General features: G+C 38.8%; 1 pseudogene; it reads right to left on the bottom strand.

Moving 5' to 3' along the window:
- Positions 1 to 2,673: 2,673 nt before the first annotated feature.
- On the bottom strand, positions 2,674 to 4,836 carry LOC149180610 (putative protein arginine N-methyltransferase 6 pseudogene; annotated as a pseudogene).
- Between the last annotated feature and the right edge of the window lie 928 nt (positions 4,837 to 5,764).

The following is a 5,764-nucleotide window of genomic DNA, read 5'->3' as shown; positions in this document are numbered from 1 at the left end:
TGCTGATTTCATGGCTAAAATACTTGCCATCGGTTCTTAGAAAGATTTGAATAATGCCACATCTAGTTATGATTCTTCATCATTGTCATTCCCGAAAACTGATGACACTTTGGAAATAGCTTTTTCTTTTTGGAGGCAGCACCTGAAGAAGTCTTGGAAGGAGAATCCTTGGTTGCAAAGCCAAACTTTAATGTCTTTCGCTGATCCTGCACTGCAAGAGATGTTGCAGTTCTTACTGTGCCAGAGGCTGGGACAGAACGAGAGTCCTCTTGTTGCAGTTGTGACCTTTGGGCATCCGCAATCTGAACAAATTTAACCATTTCCCTTTCCATCCCATTTTCTGCAATAGCCTGAGTTAACTACATGTCTAAAGATGCCTCTCACATCATGGAAATGATTCTCGCAGATGATGGGTGCATAAGCATTGCCCCAAGACCAGCTCCACAAGGCAAAATGCCTCCAATCAATATTGAGAAACTGGGCTGCATATACCAAGATTTGCTCTAAAATCTGCTTGGGGATTTATTGGTCTTCACTGGATCCTCAATTTTCAAACACTAACAGGGACCAGTAGCACAAAAATTCCAAACCATAAAAGGACCAAGGCAAACATACTCCCAAAATGAACTACACCAGATGATTTCTCACCCTATATCAGTGCATTGAGTATATAAAAAAAAAATGCAAAAGGCAATGCCTAGAAACGACAATATTGTCTTCAGTGTGTTCTTCCTCCATATGTGAAGCTAAGGATGGCCCCACAGGCAGAGCCAAAGGGCTACGCGCAGCGCCCCTAGACTCTTTGTATCACCCCTTCTATCATGGCTACGCTCTTTACTACTGTGTCCAAATGGAATCATCATCTGCCTCCCCACTGTATTGGGTCACAAGCTGGTGCAAGAAGATGAAAGCTTCTAGTCTTTCCATGTCGATGCCTGCGCGAAGTTTGTGGCCTCCTCCAATTGGAATAAAACTATTACCACTTGCATCCTTTTCTTGCCATCTCCAAGGATTGAATTTGTGTGGATTTTCATAATAGTCTTCATCAAGATGAATGGATCTTCAAGTATGTGAGCACACACCATCCTTCAGGAATGAAGTGCCCTTTAATCTCCACGTCCTGCAATGCTTTCCTCATCACACCAGTTATGATATTCCCCATTTGCAAAGTCTCGGTTATCACATTCTGAGTAAAGGGTAAGGAAGTATAATTGTTCCAAGTTAGTTTCTCTTTCTTATGTTCCTTGGATTTCTCCATCTTCATGTTTTCTGCCTTTAATTGTTGTAGTGCAGGTGGACAATCTGTGAGAAACTTGACTGCAAGAATCATTAGTATTGGTACCGAGTTTTCTCCTGGAATCATCAAATCTATAATGGCTACTTTCTTGATTGTGCTCTCATCGTAAGCATGACAGAAAACAAGAATCCTTGGAACTAGTACACAAGGTTTCTTTCAAAACTAGGCCGCAACTTATCCAATTTGCCTCCCCAAACAAAATTTTCGAAACTTGCATAAACATTTTTTGTTGTATGAGAAATCCATATGCCTTCTCTATCTTAATCTTCACTAGTGTTTCCACCTTATAAACACATACATCAAGCTGAGTCGGATCAATTTTTAAAACCATATTATTTGAATAAATATCATAACCTGAGATATAAAGAGGTCTAATTTCATAACCCAACCTGAAGTTAGGTTGTTTAATTTCACTACACTCAGCATCTGGCCAATTTTCCACTTCCCAACTTTCTTCAAACTGAAATTTGGCATTTTGATGTCCAACCCCTATTGCCTTCCAATGTCGGGTGTCTCTCCTTGATGTAACCTTGGGGATGACCCTACGCACAGTGCCAAAGGGCTATGCGCAATGCTCTTTGAATATGGATATACGCGTAGTGCCAAAGGGCTACACGTAGCGCTCTTTGAATATGGCTATACGCACAGCGCCAAAGGGATACGCACAATGATCACGGTTTTTTTAAGCCACCAAAACAAATCCTCACTTTTCCCATTTAGGTATGTAGTTCCAGTCAATTGCACTCATCCAGAAAATAGTTATTGTGCCTGTATAATGGAGACAACCTAAATATTTCTTGGTGGATTTAATGAATTCCATTGAGACTAAAGCATACGACATATCAGCATGCTATATTCCGAGGGAGAAAAAATGAAATGAAATGTAGCAAAACCATATGACCATAATTCTGATTCCTCCCAACATTCACTTCATACAAATTTACACTTTTAACACAAATGAATAAAAAAGGCATCTGAATTTGAAATGTTTCTACAATGTGGCGTATTTTTTATTACAGGCAATCATTGAGCAATAAATCAAAAGTTATACGCTCACCAACCTTCTTCAAATTGACATTTGAAACTGTCCTTTTCTATGAAACCTCAGCAATATTTGACATCTTATTTGACTAGAAACTCTCCACCTTTGCTAATAGAATGTGCACTCTGAGATAAGCCACTACAAAAATGAGAAGTCTTAGGCATGCTCCAAGACTTTCCTCTTGATAGCCATGGTAATAGCATAAACATCATACAAGAGCACCCAACTCCTATGATGATATTCAAAGGACAAAATTGTGGTATGAATTTAGCCCAACATTCTTTCAGATCAACTTTGCTACAGAAAACATCAAGGAACCAATGAAATAATCAAATCAAATGTTTTGAGAATGATGCCGCAAAGGCTGTGAACAAGCTGAAAATATCACTGCATAATAGATTTCCTTCACAAAGCATCATCCCCCAGAAGAATATTCTTGGTGTATATTCATGAAGTGTGGGTTCTCCCTACTCTGTGACAACGTAATAGAACCTACAATTACTTGATCTTGCTTCACCTCTAAAGGATCATAGATATAGAGATTTCACACACTTTTTCTTTGATGTACACCATTTACATGAAAATCTCCAGATAAAGAGCTGTCTATTGACGATTCTGACTAGGTATCAATAGATGTTGTTGCATTCCCTCCATATGAAACATCAAACCATAATGCAAAACCATGCAGGGATGCTTTCATCATAGACGACACACTGAAATTTGCAGTAACTGATTCCAACTCCTATATTGTGACAGTGCTACAATCAATTTGTTTGATAACAATTGCCCATGTCAAGACATTTTCTGTTGTAATAGTTTCGATGCAAGACTCCTCAAAGGTACATTGCTTTCCCAGTGGTAGCATTGCAGATATATCAATTCCATAGACATTTCGCCAGAAGTCAATACTTTCACTGTATCTTTCAGGATGTGTAACTGGTGCCATGTACAATGTCACGTGAGAAGGAAAAATTAGTCCCCATGACTTGAGCCAACGATCTCTTGCAACGATTACACTAGAATGCATGCTCTCATATAGAAGCATGTAACGCATCCATTCTGATATAATGACATCTACCTCCTCATCATTTTTAACCTCCCTAAGATTTATGCTTATAAATCTCCAAGTAATTCCTCTCTAGAACCATGACACCAAAAACTGTAAACCTTTCACCAGCAATATCACTGTCAGCAATGTACAGTTCCCTATGCCATGAATTGGAAGGAGGTTCTCAATTACCAAGAACTAAATCTGCAAAAAATTGATTTGGACAGACCAAACTTTGCACAGATTCATGGATATCTCTTTCAATCAATGCAGAGGAACAAGATCGCCATGTGTTGAGATAAGGATTAGCAGCACAGCAGACATCTATGACCTCAAATGCTATGTTCTCTCCTTGTCTATCACAATGCAGTCACAAAACCAGCCACTGGCATCTCCTAGCTTCCTCAGGATCGTTAAATACATGAATTGCTGTACTGGTTGATTTTTGAGTCAATTATTGATTTGGCCATATCTTCTGATCCAGAAACCGGTTTTTGGAGTGTGATATACTGTTGGAAATATTTGTTCGAGCTTCTTCTGATGGACATGCTTATTACATGTTTTGCACTGAAGATCATGTGAAAAACATCTCTAAAAACTAGACATAGTAAGAGCCCATTTTGATCCCTGGTGATAGGCTGCGGAGACTGGAACTAACATTGGCCTTATTGGGGATGGAAGCTCCATAGAGGTGTCAAGAACACCATAGACCAAGTGCCTCATCCATTGGGCAATACGGGCACAAACAACTTCAAACCTGAACAACTTATACCAACCGAAAAAAAACACACATACTGCAACCTATACAACTAAAACAAATGTCGAAAACTGAAATGCTGCTTTGGGTAGCTTATTTATGTACAACCGTACGCTACTTTGTTTCAAATCACCATATCAAGTGATGATGTAATGCCAAATTAACCAATCAAGCAACTGTGGCAACAATGATGCTAGGGAGTTCTTGAACCAGGACACAATTGGAAATGCTGACAACCATACATGCACAAAATAAGTCTGGCTGTGTAAAAGATAATCTGGTTTGTCATTCAAATTGAAAAAATACTCCATATATGCAACAACAGGATCATAGAAACCAGACCATGCGTGCTACCCTAACTCCTTGACATATGTTTCCAGCTGCAAACTGTCAATGCAAACATCCACGGGTAGCCCTATTGTTTCTTGTTTTGAAGGAGGGAGAGTTTCCAAGAACCTTTTGGGATCTCAGAATTCATATGACTTAATTTGAACATCTATATACTCAATCTCCTCAAATTTTTCAACCACTAACTCAAAGAAACTAGTTTTACCGTTAAGAGGAAACTTCGGAGATCTCAAACATTAAAGCACAGTAATGAAAAATACCTCATCTATTTCAATATCCACTAACTTGTCTCTAACTTCTTTGAAAAATTCATAACACACAGGGTTTGCCACATACCCTACCATCTTATTTTAGTATATGAAAGAATCAGTGAGCACTAGAATCTATGGATTGAGTTGGAGTCGTTAGGTGAATGTTTCAGCCTTCATGTGTCTGATCATTGTCCACCATTAGTAACCAAATCTGCAACTTGAACAATATTTCTTGGAGAAGATATGTCACCTCATCCCCGGCAACGATGCCAATATGTTAGCACTCAGAATGAACCTCAAGGCTGAGAAGAGGCAATTCTGAGGTAACCATAGACCAAGCTTTCGATCTAGCCTCTAGCATTGCCAGACCGGAGAGGGCTCTCTCTTTGCCAACAAAACATGGCTGCAATAAGTGAATCTTAGGCTAGCTATGAAGTACGAGGATTTGATTGAAATTTGTGGGTCGAAAACAGCAGGAGAAGGGATCATTGGGCTATGGAATCGAGGCTAGTTTCTACCGGAAAACTTGGGGCAAAATAAATGCAATGTTCAGCTAGATAAAAGATGTAAATGAGAGAAGGAAAGAGGAGAAAGCCCGCTGCCCTACAGGCATCAATCAAGGGATGGATCTACAGTGGCAACGTTAGAAGAAAAAAAAACATCGGGTTACTCAACAAAGCATCTAACAGAGGATGGATTCTGTAAAGATAACCACTACATTTAACAACAAAATCATTGTGAAAGGAGCATCGTGCATGGATGGATTCCTAACACTTCCCTTAGATAATGCTATAACAAGAATTAGCAGAAAAAACAAAGTATGTAAGTGATTTTACAAGGAAGACATGCTAGACATTAAACACTGTGATGGATCCCAAATCTAAAGGGCAGAAACTGCTCCATAAAAAAATATAATATATATATATATATATATATATATATATATATATATATATATATATATTTAGAAGAAGCTTTACATCATCCAAAGCAGCCTCCCTCTACTACAAAAATTGAACCC

Source organism: Pinus tabuliformis, chromosome 3_2 (genome assembly GCF_031772625.1).
Source record: "Pinus tabuliformis cultivar Carrire ecotype Pingquan chromosome 3_2, CPIR1, whole genome shotgun sequence".
Classification (NCBI taxonomy): Eukaryota; Viridiplantae; Streptophyta; class Pinopsida; order Pinales; family Pinaceae; genus Pinus; species Pinus tabuliformis.
This window is presented reverse-complemented; position numbering and strand designations above follow the sequence as displayed.